Source organism: Cervus elaphus, chromosome 20, assembly GCF_910594005.1.
Source record: "Cervus elaphus chromosome 20, mCerEla1.1, whole genome shotgun sequence".
Classification (NCBI taxonomy): Eukaryota; Metazoa; Chordata; class Mammalia; order Artiodactyla; family Cervidae; genus Cervus; species Cervus elaphus.
Window position 1 is genome coordinate 33,084,824 of NC_057834.1, and position 15,937 is coordinate 33,100,760.

Genomic DNA, 15,937 nt, shown 5'->3' on the forward strand with positions numbered 1-15,937 from the left:
AAATTAATTCATCTTTAAACTTCTCAACATTTTAAAATAGCATCTTGCTTTTGATGTTTGAGGTCACATACTGTTAGGACATTTTAGAACTCTCTTTTGTCTCTTTGTTTTTAATTTTCTAATTACTAGAAAAGATTATAACTATACAGAATATACAGAACTATATACATATATGTATATGTATACATATATACATATACAGAACTATACAGAACTATACGGAATATAAGTTAATCAAGTATTATCAGTGTTGTTAAAATGATTAGAGATTTTAGGTGGTAAAAAAATAAATCGTTAATAGGCATTTACCAGCTTAAAAATACCTCACTTATGAAAATTTCATGATAGAAATGAAGACCTGCATAGGAGGCTCCTAGAAAGTGTAAGAAGCATTCTAATAGCCATTAGTATTTTAGACCAGGAAATTGAGGGAGAGATTGTGAAAATGGGCTTTAGTAGCCAGATGCATTTTCCTTATTACTCTTAATTTTCTAGGAAAAAATGCTTTGTGAGTTTAAAACAAGCAAGCTAAAAAAAAAACAACCCATCTAGTTTGGGAACTCCCTAACACTCTAAATGTATTAGCAATGAGTGAGTTTGGTTTTATGATTTTGATGGTAAAAGATGAGTAATGTGACAACATTGTTCTTTCACTAAAACCAAAAAACTGCAGAGGAAGTAGTGTATTTCATGTCAGTTCAGGCCTAAAAAAGTCTGAAAATAAGATGTCTGTAGACAGGTCATAATTAAGAATGCTATTGCTGGCAGCACTTCTTAGATGGATACCTTTTACAACCCACCATTAAAAGGAAGGGGAGAGGACTTCTCTGGTGGTTCAGTGGATAAGACTCTGTGCTCCCAATGCAGGGGGTCTGAGTTTAATCCCTGGCCAGGGAGCTAGATCCCACATGCCACAACTAAAGGTCCCATGTGCTGAAGCTAAGACCTGGCAGAATGGAGCCAAATAAATATTTAAAAAAAAAAAAAAAAAAAAGAAGAAGGGGAGAATGGGTGACTTTGCATGGGTTGCTGTTTGGAAGAAAGTAACTGAGAGAATTAATTGTTGAGGACAGAGCCCTTTCTTGTAACATTTGGTCTCATATGCAACGTTAACATTTGTATGTGACTGTTCAATAGTGGCCTTCCAGCCACGGCAGTCTTACTTTTTTTTTTCTTCATCATTTTATAATAATAATTAAAAAAAAAAAATTTTTTCTGGTAGGACTGGGAGGGAAAGGGGATCAGAAATAGATTTCCAACATCTCAATATAATTGGTTTTTTGGTATTTTTAATAGTCACAAGTGTATTTACTTACTCCTTTTTTACTTTAACATTCTTTGTTGTGCGTTACTCTTCATACTTAAATTGAAATGGCTAAATAATACTCTATCATATGAATGCTCACATTATAAATGCATCATAAGAGTAAACATTTTTCACATTTTAAATTACCTTAACTTTCTTAGAAATCAGTGGGGTTCTGTTGGGATTTTGGAGGGAATTTCATCAGCAAATCCTGCTTTATAAGAAATTCTCTACCAAAGAACTACAGGCATTTCTTAGAAGATGCTGAAAGTGTTCTTTTATGCTATAAGACATTTAGTACATTAACTCAAGAAAAGATCTTATTTGGTCTCTTGGGCTTTTACATTTTTTTCATTTGTTTTTGTTTTTTGGTTTTGTAAAATTTCTTGTCTTCTTTTCATGTGAGTCCTTTGGTTTCTTTATTAATCCTATTGTAACACTTTAAAATTGAATAGCACTTTGGCTTTTTTCCTATATGATACTTTTTGTTCTTATGCCACCCTTTAAGATCAATATATCCATTTCTAGATAAACATTAATTATTAACATATGAAGGATGCGTCTCAAGATGGTCTGTGTTCTAAACAGAGGGACTGCATGACTTATTTTCTTCTGTGGTTGCCTTAATGTCTTCCAAATGTGGTCCTAAATATCCCTAGATAAAGTCCCTGAATTAGGTCCATTGGAAAGGACCTCTTTCTTAAAACCATATTCTTCAGTTACTGACTTCTCATCACTTTTCTGAATGACTCTAAGTGACATAACATTATTTCAAAAGCTTTGCAGAACTTGTATTTTAGTTAGTTCACTTGTTGAATATATTACTGAATGTATTACTTCTCCAAAACTGTTTTCTGTTGTACCACCCTTACCTCAACCATCTGTGCAATGAGTAGAAATGGAAAAGATGGAAAATTTCATGTGGGACAGTCCTTAAATGCAATTTCTTGTTTGTTTCCGCCCCCCATCCCCAGTGCTTTACCATGAACAGTTTTAAACATTACCCATATGCCTACCATATCTAAGTTCAACAACTGACATTTTGCTATGTTTGTTTTATTTACATACAATTTTTTCCTGAACCACACAAGGTTGAAAACATCATTGAACTTTAACACTAAGTACATCAGCATGCACTGTGTAAAAATACTCTTCCTATAAAACTATTATATGGTTATATAATTTTGCATCCTGTCCATTTTCAAATTTCTCCAATTATTTTGTGTTTAATTTTAAAGAATAGACATTCTTGGATCTCAAAGATTCCCTGAAAGAGATGATAAATAATCCATAATTAGGAAGTCTGGATCGTTCCCTGTTCTCGAAAGCAAAGTGAGAACTAAAGGATATACCTTTTATCAAAGTCAACCAAACAATTTTGTGCAAATCTTTCTGTCTTCCTCCTAAGAAAATGCAGGGCAGTAATCATCCCTAATAAGTTTTCCAAATAAAAGATTACATGTTTAGATTTTTTGGCTGGGCCATGAGCCTTGAGGGATCTCAGTTCTCTGATCAGAGATTGCACCTGGATCACGACAGTGAAAGCCAGAATCCTAACCATTAGGCTGCCAGGGAATTCCCCCTGTGTAGATTCTTGATATCTGCTTCTCTCTTCCAACAAGTGATTAACTGATTTTATATCTTGATGATAAGCTCTGGCTTTTCATGGCTAAATGATTCGGGGTACCTATTCTGCCATATATGGTTTCATTTAATTTTCACAGCAACACTTTAGAATTGATATTTGTACTTCCATCTTATAGATGAATGAAGAAGCTCAAAGATTAAATGGCTTACAAATAAATTACAGGGCTAGAGTTTGAAGCACATTTTGCCAGACTACATGTCATAACCTTTCCAGTGTATTAGGCTTTGGAATTTTCCAGCGTCCAGATGCAACAGGTGGAGATTCTGGCAAAATAAATGAAACTCAGCACTACTCTTAAACAGTTGCCTTGCCAATCAATTTGTCCTTACTCTTTTATGTATTTGTTTGAGGGGCAGTTCTCTTGCAGTTGGGCAAAAGTTTCTGTCATTCCCCAACTTTAGTAATTCCAGACCTTTAGTAACCCCTTCCCACATCCAAACCCTCTCACCAAATTGTATAATTTCTTTGTTACTGCTGACTTTGTAATGTCCTTTCCCTCCATAGCCTGGTCTAACAAGTTGATTTGCTGAGCCACATGTTTGCCCTTCTATTTGATCTGGTTCTCTGAGAAGATAATAATTATATGTGAGAATGTATGCACAGGTTTTTCAGATTTCTGGTTCTGACCTGACAGTTTTGTATTTGTGCGTTCGTGTCATACCTTGGCTGACACTACACATTGGAGATTTGGCTTTAGCCCCTAAGTTACACAGCACTTCTTTTATCCATTGTGTTGAGGGGTCATTCAAGGGTTGGCGTTATGTTAATGGAAGCACATGTCCTCTGTCTAGATGAGAATCATCAGAGTAATAGCGCAAGCATTTTTTCAGTGCTGATCCAGGAGAACCATTCATTTAGTCAAAACAAGCATTCATATTCATTATCCTGAACAAAAACCAGACAAAATGGGAATATTTCTAGCTGCTCAGACAGTTTGCTAATTGTTATGTCTGCTATATAAGATGAAATGACATAGTGACTATTTAAAGATAATTTGTAGTTGGAATATTTGAAGCTCAGTGATTTCACAAAGGGAGTTTTTAACCTTTGCTCTCCATCCTTTTGGTGATTATTTATAGATCCAGGCCTATGCCAAGTCTAATAATAGATGAGTAAGACAGGGTCCATGCTCTTGAAGAGTTAACAGTAAAGATAGAAACATTAATACAGTTAATTCTATATGAGACCTCATTAAGTTCCACAACAATTCTGTGATTTGTAAAATGAGGCAGTAGAAGGTATTTTACTATTTCCATTTTACAGATAAGAAAATAGAGGCTAAGAAGCATGTGACTTTCCAAGACCAAACGGCTTATTAGTGAAAAGAGTTCTGGTTCTAATTCTGTATTTTACAAGTCCTTCTTAATTCCATATGATGACAGGTGATTACAGTGAGAAACTTCACTTATTTACCAAATGCTGTTCATGTAACAAAAGGCCCCAAGTATCTTTTATGTGCCAGACATTGTTCTAAGCAATGTAGATGCATCTCTGAGTGAGTGAGGCAAAGACTGTCTTCACGGAGCTTACAATTTCATGGGAGGCAAAGAATAAGCAAACACACGACTGTGGAGATTGTCACAAAGAAAAATTAAGCAAGCTAAGAAAGAAGTAAGGAGAAGTAGGGGTGCTATCTTAGATAAAGTGGTTGGAGATGGCATCTTGCGGTGGCATTTGAGCAGAGACCTGAAGGAAGCAAAGACCTAGCATTCATGAGGCTCTCTGAGGAAGAGTGTCCCTTGCTGAGGGGAAGGCCACTGAGATAGGAAAGAGCTTGGCAGGTTTAAAGAACAGCAGGAAGGACGGTATAGTGGATGGGAGTATGCAAGGATGAACCAGAATTGAATGCACAGTATCCAGTAGAACATGAATGCTAGTTGAGAAATACAATTAACATTAGTATTTTTATTGGCCTGTAATAGAATGATTTTGAGCTCTATCTGTTTTTCCTGACTTTTGATTACATGTTAATTTGTAAGGATGATAAAATATATATATATATAAAAACTAATCTGAGAAGTGTTACAAAGTACCTTCACATGTTATTTTGAGACATGAGGATTTTCTTGAATCTATTTTCACAGATGAGAACCCTAAGGCTCAGAATATATGCCCAAGGTCAGAGTTAGTATATAAGATAGGACCAGAACCCACATCTTCCAGAGCTGAAGTTACCACTCCTCTCTCTGTACTACTCTTATCATTTAGATGTGGACTCTAGAAGGTAGAAGTTTGGGAAAAAGTTGTCCAACAGAGCATTCACTCATTTAGTAAATTTTCCCTGAATTTGTTTTGTTCCATGCTTTGATCTTGCTTTGTTCCATGCACTCAGCTAGGCTGGGGGTGTGAGGATGGTTATGACAACATTCCTCGCTTCAAGGAGCTCACAGTGTCTCACAGAGGACACAGATGGAAAGGTGATTATAATTCAGTGTGACAATGGCAAGAGCAAACACATATAAAGTAATTGGGAGCGCTTCACTAATCCATCCACTGAACAAAGCTAGCACAGAACATGGTGCATATTAATGTTAAATTAGTTAAACAAGGAGACCATTTAACTAAGGTGGTTCTAAAACCTTAGCAGCCTGCATGAGCAAGCTAAAACCTAAGCCTGTAAAGAAAGCCTTACCCTCTCAAACCGAAACCTAAGGAAAACTAGTTTACGGACAACTAAGTAGGTTTTTTCCAAATAACGCAATGCCTTGAGCTATAGCCAATCACATAATTTCCTTGCTCTGCTTCTGCTTCTTCCCTGTAAAAGTCTTTCCCCTAGTTCCTGTAGGGAGACTGCTCTTAGCCACATCCAGTTTGATGCTGCCCAATTTGAATCAATTTTTGCTCACATAAGCTTAAAAAAATCAATTGCGTCAGTTTATCTTTTAGCACTAGGTACTGAGATGTTTGTTACTGTACCTGTTTTCCTTTAATACTGAGTAAATATTGGGGGCTTTCTTTGAAACTCCCTTGCTTAAGTCACTCAGTGATTAGTTATACTTTAGATTATCCTTAGCTTAGCTCACAGACCTTTTATGATGTGGCCCTGGCCTATGATTCCAGCTTCCTCTTGGGCCTCAACCCACCCTGCAGGCATACCAAACCACACCACTTCTTCACGCCTCTTCATCTGCCATTTCTTTGGCCAAAACGTTCTTCTCATCCCCTTGTCTCTCCCACCAGTTCCTGTTCAGTTTAACAATGACCTTCGTGAAACATCCTCTGATTCAGCACCCCTATTATATAGTGTAGATAGCATTGTACAGTACCTTCCCACTTGTGTGTCTGAGCCACCTAGACTGAGTTCCCCAGGGACAGTGATTATTCCTTAGTTATTGATGTTATTTTCCTGGGGTGTTCCCAGGACCAAGAAAAACCAAACAGGAGTAAGCCATGTCATGGAGCTGTGGTGGGTGCCACATCCCCTCCTGGGTCTGTTGAATTGAGTTGTACATGAATCTGTCACGTGGGAACCAGGGATAGTGAGCTTCTTTGCCCAGCTGAGAAAAAGGAAGGGAGCCGTTTCTGGGTGCCTGTCATTTATAAATGCCGTCTATCCACCTAATTTTCTAAGCTAGAATCTTACAATCACCTCCTATTCCTTCTTCTTCACTTGCTGCCTGCCTTCCCATCTAATCAGTCACTGAATCCTGTCAGCTGTCCCTTTTAATGTCCCTGGAGCCTGCTGGCATCTCGCCATTGTCACTGCCGATTCTACAGTTCAGGTCCTCATTATCTCTCATCTGGAATCGATGGCTCCTGACTGGTCCTCGCGGATCCCATCTCTCCCGCCCTCCACCGCGCCTCTCATTTATCCTCCCGACTGCTGCCAGAGCATGCTTTCCAAAGCAGACTGATCCTGTCACCATCCTGATAAAAGCATCCTAGAGGACTCTGTGCGTGACCGGCAAGAGGAAGTCTAAATTCTGTAGCATCCTCCATCTTGGGCCAATTTCTTCTACTCAGCCTCTCTCTACCTGCTGAATGATGCTTAGTTTTCTGAAATCACCACACTATTAAGCCTTTGCCCTTGCTCTTTCTCTTTCTCTGCCACATGTGCTTCTCCTGTTCTTCAGATGAACTGTCACTCATTTTTTAAGACCCAACTCGCGGGCCCCTTTGTCTACCAGGAGGCATGCAAGGTGAGTATATACAGAGACATTAATTAGTAAGAAAACAAAGAAAAATAGGAACAGAGTTGTAAGATTTGGTAAACATTATTATTGCACTTGGTCTAGTATCATATTATACCATTATAATATATGTCCATATGCCCTTTCATGTACATGTACAAACCTGCAGTATTATCTCCTTTCAGAGTGGGTTACCTCCTGGAGGACAGGAATTGTCCTGTGCTTGTATCCTTAGCATACAGCATACATTCTCAATAAATATTTGTTAAATACATGAAGCTGGAATGGGGAGGGAACAGATGCTTACTAAACACCTGTTGGGAGCTCAATAATAATGATAATGATAATATATGCTTTTCACACATTTCATTTAATTCTCAAAACAACTTTTTGAGATAAGCATTTGCTGACCTGCAAACAGGCCCAGGGACGTCCCTGGTGGACCAGCGGCTGAGGCTCTGCGCCCGATGCCGGGGGCCCTCGTTCCATCCCTAGTCAGGGAATGCCGAGGCCCCAGGTATCACCTCTAAAGATCCCGCATGCTGCAACTAATACCCGGTGCAGACAAATAAGTAAATAAATTCTTTTAAAAAGAAAATAGGCTCAAGTAAATATTATTTTGTTTGTTTGTTTTTTAAGGTCATAGACTTGTTAAGGATGGAGCTAGAATTGGAACCTAAATCTGAGTCTGCAACTTTCCTCTATTGAGTGATTCTCAACCAGGGGTGATTTTGCTCCCCACTCTGGGGACATTTTTAGTGGCCACAACCAGGACTTGTTACTGGCATCTAGAGGGTACAGAGCAGGAATGCAGATAAACCTCCTACAGTGCGCAGGACAGCCCTGACAACAAAGACGTTCTGGCCCCAGACGTCGGCAGAGCAGAGGTTGAGAAACCCCTCTATACTGTGTTGACTCTATTCAAAAACGAGTAATCATACAAAGTAAATGCCTCTACCGGGAGGCTAACTGGGTGAAGAGACACCTTAGGGGCTTGAGGCCAATCAGGAGCCAGTGGCTTTTACAAGAAAAAAAAAAGACTCATCTGATCGGCCTCTTGTTTTTCCGTTCTTTCTTTAATGCATTCATCCAGTCTTTCCTCTCTCCATCTTCTCTTCTCCACTTTTTCTTGTCCTTAGCAGACTCTAATTTAGCTTGTAGAAGGCAACCCAGAAAACACCAACGTTTTCTAAGCTCTAATTAGAAGGCAGAGTCAGTATATAGGAAGCTGCAGGTTCCAAACTGACAACATCTCTAGAATCTGGGACCAGGGCCAAAAATGTCACCTTCTGAAACTGACAATGAAAAATGGATGAGATTAATTACTGTGATAATCTTCCCAGGAAATAACCCATCTAAGAAACTCTTGATAAGTGTGCTACTGATAAAACCTGTCTGTTTCCTAATCTCAGAGTCCAAGAGTGCTTCCCTGTGAAGGAAAGCATTTAAAATGTAACTTGTGTGAGATGAACTGTAATCTAGGAAATTTTTAAATGTTTGTCCTGGGGAAGTATTCTAATGGGGGAAGCTTCTGATGACTCATAAATTTAACTGCCTATAATCTAAGGACGATTTGGGTGTTTTGTTTTTTTTCCTCCACCAGCAGAATAAACTCTAGAAGCGAGGAACCACATTTAATTTATCAGTATCTCTGACAGCAGAGGTGTAGATGAGTCACTGGTAGAGAAAGGGGGGAATTAGTGGTGTGTGTGTGTGTATGTGTGTGTATGGGGTTCTAGAAGGTCACAGAAGTACTGTTCCTAGTGAAGCGATTCTCAATCAAGAATCCAAGAGCTTTTTGTTGCATGCAAGATTGTGTGTGCTTGTGTGGGGAGTGTGTATTTATTTGTGAAAAAGTAGGTAGCCCTCATCAAAAGTCCTTAAACCCCAAAAAGTGAAGCTCACAGTCTTGGTGATGAAAATGTAACTGCTGGGGAAAATGAAATAGAAGATTAACTCAGGAAAGGGAAGGGAAGTAAATTCCTCCTAGAAGAGAGAGGTTTCCTTCTCAGAGTTCGGATTTATTGCTGTGTTTGCATGAGGCCCTTTCATGTACATGTACAAACATGCACTGCAGAGATGAGCTGAGCTGTGAGCAAACATCAAAGCAGAACAAGTTCATCCTCAAGGATGCTGGACAAAGAGGACCTGGAGAGACTTCAGGAGTGTGTGCGTATATATCAGTCGGAGGGGACAAAATGACTATTAAATTGCCCAAATATGCCAACATCAGGCTTCCCTTGTGGCTCAGCTGGTAAAGAATCTGCCCGCAATTCGGGAGACGTGGGTTCGATCCCTGGGTTGGGAAGATCCCCTGGAGAAAGGAAAGGCTACCCACGCCAGTATCCTGGCCTGGAGAATTCCATGGACTGTTTAGTCCATGCAGTCACAAAGAGTTGGACACAACTGAGCGACTTTCACTTATCACTTATGCCAACATCAATGCTGATTTTTGGTTCCAAGGATGCCCTGGGTTAGCCAATCATCTATCCATCTGTGCTCAGTTGCTCAGTTGTGTCCAACTCTTTGCAACCCCATGGACTGTAGTCCGCCAGGTTCCTTTATCCATGGTATTTTCCAGGCAAGAATACTGGTGCGGGTTGCCATTTCCTACTCCAGGGGATCCTCCTGATGCAGGGATCGAACCCACATCTCTTATGTCTCCTGTATTGGCAGGCAGGTTCTTTACCACTAGCACCACGGGGGAAGCCCTGGATTAGCCAATAGTCATCTGTAAAAGAAGGATTCTGTGAAGCTGAGTTCTAGGAAGCAGTCTAGGTAATTAAGATGGAGTCCTTCATTATTTTAGTCAAAGTTCATTTCAGTTGTACGTTATGGAAACAAAGGTTAGCCAAGGGACTTATTTGAAGAGTACTGAGTAGTTCATAAATTCCAAGGAGAGAACTGAAGAACAGAATCTGGGAACACAAGAAATGGGGTAGTCTGGGGGCCTCCAGAGGAGGTGGCCAGCTCCATTGAGACCTCCACTCTCTAGGTCTCTGTGTCCAGGGTTTAAATTTCCAAGAGAGAAGCTAGCTGTTGGTGCCCATCCTACAGAAGGGGAGGCTGTGAGTCAGAGCATCTCCTCGGTGGTTGCTGGCTGCTATGATCACTGTTGGTTTGGAGTGGGTGTCGTACCTTGAAAATAATGGGAGACAAGTACCCGGGTCTTCTGCTCGCCAGCGACATACTGTGTGCCCTCCGTGCTGATTCTTTTTCTTTAATTTATTTTTTTATGAAGGATAATTGCTTTACGGAATTTTGTTGCTTTCTGTCAGGGCATATTCTTCATTTCTTACTGTTTTTAAAATGAATGAATGGGAATGGGGTGGGAATTGGGTGGGAGAAGTTTGAGCCAGAGGAAACAAAATGTGCAATGGCCCTCGGGTAGGATGAACTTGGAATCCCAGAAATAGAAAGAAGGCTCTTGTGGCTAAAGAATAATTTGCAAGGAATGGGGAGTAGAGGAAAGGCATTCATCAAAGTTGTGGGCAGTGGTGGGAAGTTAGGGTTTTTTCTTCCTGGGTGCAATAGAAAGTCACTGGAGGGATTTAAGCGCATATAAATTACATTTAAAAGTTCAGTTTGGCGATGGAGAATGAGTTCTAGAAAGTTCAACTTGGAGGTTATTGCAGTAATCTAGCTGAGAGGCAACGGTGGCTTTAATCAAGGGGGTAGTACTGGAGAGGGTGAGAAGGAGATATATTCAGCGTGTAGTTTTGTGCTTTGGAGAGAGAATTGACAGGACTTGCTGATGAAATTGATCCAAATGTTTCTTAAGCTTTTGGCTTGAGCAGTAAGAGGCCAGTAATGCCCTTTGCGTATGTGTGAGCTGCTGCTTCAGTCCTGTCCGACTCTTTGAGACCCTATGGACTGTAGCCCTTCAGGCTCGTCTATCCATGGGATTATCCAGGCAAGAGTACTGGAGTGGGTGGCTGTGCCCTCCTCCAGGGAATCTTCCCAACCCAGGGACTGAACCTGTGTCTCTTATGTCTCCTGCATTGGCAGGAAGGTTCTTTACTGTTCGCTCCATCTGGGAAGCCCAGTAATACCCTTCACTGAGCTGCAAAGACAGAAAAGGAGCAGATTTAGGGAGGAAGATGGAGTTGGAAATTGAATGATATCGTGTCAAGTTTGAGGGGTCAGATGTCTTAGTGGGGAAGCATGTGGGCAGCTGGATGTATGTCTGGGAGCCACCAGATTACAGACTTTACCTAAAACAAGAGGTGGGATGAGGTCACGTGGGAGGCACTTAAGGCCGAGCCCTGGCAGTCACTTTCGAAAGTCTAGCTGGGCAGCGATGGGCAAAAGAGGCAGGGAGTGGCCGGTGAGCTCAGAGAAACGCCGTTTTGTTTTTAAAGTGCAGGGCTTTAGTTTGCAGGGTAACATGTACCACTCGGTTTATTTTGGATACTCGCATTGTTTATGAATACACTCCAGATTCATCTAGTAAATGTCAGACCCTTCACAGCTCCACACTTTTCCTTGCCTAAATCACTGGCAGAATCTTTCTAGCTTCTTTATGTGTGTTTGAAGGGTTGGCAGGAATTCACTGTTAAGCCTGGCAGGAAGGCCAAGTCTGCCAATAAACCTCTCTCTGGGCCTGTAAATATTTGTCTAGAGTCCATTAAGTTACTGTGGCTAAACCAGGTACTTATAAGCAACTCTAATAAACCACATGTAGAAAATCCATTTTGTGGAGTATTTGCAATAAAATTTTAATTTTTCAGATTAAATTAAATCCTGCCTAAACTCTCTTATTGCATTTTGCATATTTCTGGGGTGGCTCTCTTTACCAGGGTTTAGCAAATGACTTTATTTTAAAAGCAGTCCAAGCAAAACATGAGTCGAAAGGTGAGCCTGATTATATTCAGTATACATGTTTATGTACACATGCAGAGCAAACTAAACTATGTGAACTCTATCTAGTTCCTTCTAATACTTATAGCTAAGTAACTATAATAATCAGTTAGTCTACCTGGTACCCCCAGCTTTCCTTATTTTTTATTTAAAAATAAAGCTTTCCTCCTTGTTATCAAGACAAAATGTTCATTACAGAAAAACAAAAACAAAATATTAAAAATGGAGATTTGGAACACAATAATCATATCTCCACAATCCAGAGATGACCATTGTAAGAACTTCTGTTGATATCTTGGGATATATTCTTTCTGATCCTTGTATATACAACTGCAGAGTTTGGAGTCCCACTAATTTAGAAATAAAAATAGACTTAATTTTATTTGTTTTAAATGTAATTAAAAATAAAATTTAAAAATCCTCAGCAATGTATTGTGAATGTCTTTCAATAAGAATAAATATTTTTCAAGACTTCTTCAGACTTTCAACTGACTGCCAAGCATCTCCCGCTATGAATGTAGTCATTTAGGTATTTCTCCATTAGAGTTCGCATTGTCCTGTTTATTTGTTTGTTTGTTTTTGGGTTCTGCTATTACATTAACATGGGCAGAGGAGCCTGTCAGGCTGTAGTCCACGGGGTGCAAAGAGCTGGACACAACTGAGCAACTGAACACACACACACATTATATCAACAATAGCATCCTTGCAACTAAATCCTTGTATATATTCTTATTTCCTTAGACTAAACTTCCAGCAATGGACTTGCTGAGTTAAAGCATTCTGACCCATACTGTCAAATTGTTCTATAAGCTGTATTCAAAGATACTTCTACCAATGATAAATGTCTTTGTCAACACTGGACCTCAAAAACAATCAAAAAAACAACCTTTGTCAGGGACTTCCCTGGGAGTCCAGTGGCCAAGACTCCGTACTCCCAGTGCAAGCAGCCTGGGGGCTCAATCCCTGCTTAGGGAACTATATCCCGCATGGTGCAACTAAGTCAAATAAATAAGAAAATTAAAAGATATTTTTAAAAACCTTTTACAAGTTGATAGGGGACAATGGCATTGAGTCACTGGCTTTATTTGTATTTCTTTAATTAGTGACATGGGACATTACAATATATTCATTGGCTATTGGCATTTCTTATTTTGCAAATTACTTTTCCACAGCCTATGCTTGATATTTTCTGAAGGTGCTTGTTATTGATTTGTACAATCCGTTTTTCTATGTAAGGGATATTGATCTTTTGTGTTTTAAATATTTTTCCTAGTCTGCCACCAGCCTTTTATTTTTTGAGAACTGAAATGTTTAAAAACTGTATGTAATCAAGGTCAGTTTTTTTCCTTTTATAATTTCTATATTGTTGTTATTTTTAGAAAGACCTCCCCACCCCAAGATTATATAAATATTCAGTTATATATTTTTTCCAGTACTTGTCTAGCTTCATATTTTACATTTAAATCTTTACCCTCTAGCCTTTATTTGGTGTGATATAAGAAGAAATTTAGTTTTATTTCAAAAGGTGAGCTATTGAAAAATTAATCAGTGTTTGTCCCATTTCACATTTCCCTCCATTCTATTTGCAGAGTAGTTATAATAGCAAAATACTGATCAAAAATTGCACACTGGAGGCTCCTGGTCATATCTAGCCTGTGGATATATTTTAGTTCATGTAATTTTTGAATTAGTTATCTACATATAAAATCAGAAAACTTTTATACAAAAACATAATTTTATGAAACTTCTTAAAAAATCAGAATATCTATCAGCTCTGTGGTCATTTTTTCTCTTGATGTAAATGTATGGGCGCTGAGAAGCTGCTGCCTCCTATAGTCCCGGAAGATCCCCACCAGTCTGCATCATTCATTTTTGCTGTCTGCCTGAAGGCCTTTGAGGTTGTGATCATTGCTATTAAGTTTTGTGTATTTATTTTGCAATTAGACACATCTCAAGAACTCTCTCATTAGTACTAATCTTTTTTTTTCAGTTAATTTTCTTGATTTTTCAAATAACTATATCATCATGCAAAACATTGTAATTGTCTTTTCTTTTCCAACATGTATGCTTCTTTATTCTTTTTACTTACTTGCCTAAAACTTCCTAATAATGTAACAGTCATGATAACAGACATCTTTATATTATACCGAATTTTAATAGGAATGCCCCTAGTGTTTGACTTCAAAGATGTATATTTTTATAGTTCTCTGGCACTTGAATTTTTTTATTAATATTTAATTTTAAATTAATTTTTGTTGAATTTAATTGAATGACTTTTTGGCATCTCCTGATATTATCCTGAGATTTTTCTCTGAATTTAATATAAGATGTTCCAGTGTCAAACTATGTGCATATTTTTATTGTGAAGTCTAACAATACCTAACAGTACCTGATAAGCCTTAATAATATACCTCTTAGTCTAATATCCTATTTTTAAAAAGACCTATTGGGAATTTTGCATCTATTTTTCACAAATGAGATTCATCCATTGTAATCTTCCTCTCTTTCTCTTTTTGGTGAGATTTTTTTCTAAAAATATACTTTATATGATATTCCTATTTCTGCCCATGTTTAATTTTTTAAAATTGCATTAACTAGTACATTCTTTAAATCTTAAAAAAGTTAATTTTTCCTTTATGCATTTCATTTTCTATTTGAGATGTCTCTGTCCTAATTTTCATTTGCAACATTATATATATGTGCGTGTGTGCTCAGTTGTGTCTGACTCTTTGCAATCCCATGTAGCCCGCCCAGCCTCCTCTGTCCGTGGAATTTTCCAGGCAAAAATACTGGAGTGGGTTGCCATTTCCTCCTCCAGGGGATCTTTCCCACCCAGGGACTGAACTTGTGTCTGTTGTCTCCTGCATTGTCAGGCAGATTCTTTACTGCTGAGCCTCCTGGGAAGCCCACTGAATAGTGCATAACATGGATTTGTACAATTTAAAGGATGATAAGACAGCAAACGCCAGTGCAGCCACCACTGGCCTGAGAAATAGAACTTCACCAACACCTGGAAGTTTCCATTAGCATCTCTCTACTTCTTCCGCAATGAACTCCTGAATTTTGAGTTAGTGTAATCTCACTTTTTTGTTTATAGTTTAACCTCTTAGATTTGCATCCTTAATAATACAATGTTTAGATTGACTACTTTTAACCTTTACATGTATAGAACCGTACTGTTTTTCTACGAAGTGGCACAGTGGTACCTGCCGATGTAGGAGACACAAGAGACTAGGTTTCAATCCCTGAGTCTGGAAGATGCCCTGGAGAAGGAAATGGCAACCCACTCCGGTATTCTTGCCTGGGATATTCCATGGACAGAGGAGCCTGGTGGGCTACAGTCCATGGGGTCTCACAGAGTTGGACACGACTGAGCACATCACCACCAAAAACAACACTGTATTTTAATGACACCTTTTAGCCCAGTTTTATGAGTGTGATTCCTTGGTGCTGAGGGCATAGCTGAAGCACACTTTATTTTCCCTGTTGTATCATCTTCCATTATACAAATGAATTATCTGTTCTGCTACTGAATGACATTTTTGCATTTAACCTTCCAAAGCAGAAATCTTCTACTTTTCAGTATAAATAGCCTGTTGGTTTTGCTTTCTACCCAGATAGCTACAGACCCCTTTTCTCTATCTTTGACATTCAATCTTTGCTAGAATGTATCCATATAAACCTTCTTTTATTAAACTTGCCTGGCATTCCTCATATGGGCCCTTTTATTTCTACATCTGGTAATTTCCCCCTGTGTTCTTATCCTCACAGAGGAAGATGGGTGCTTGTCCAGAAAAGGAGATGATAGATGTTCTGTTCGAGGTTATGTGTCCCTATTGAAGTCTTTCAGTCTCAGCAAAGGAAACAAGTTTTTATTTAGTCGATTTTATCACCTTAGAAATCTCACGGTGTGTGACGGTAAGAAGTGGCCACGGGCAGCCAGTCTCACCTGACTCCAGGGCTCCCTCTGGACACTGAGGCAGGTGGGACAGC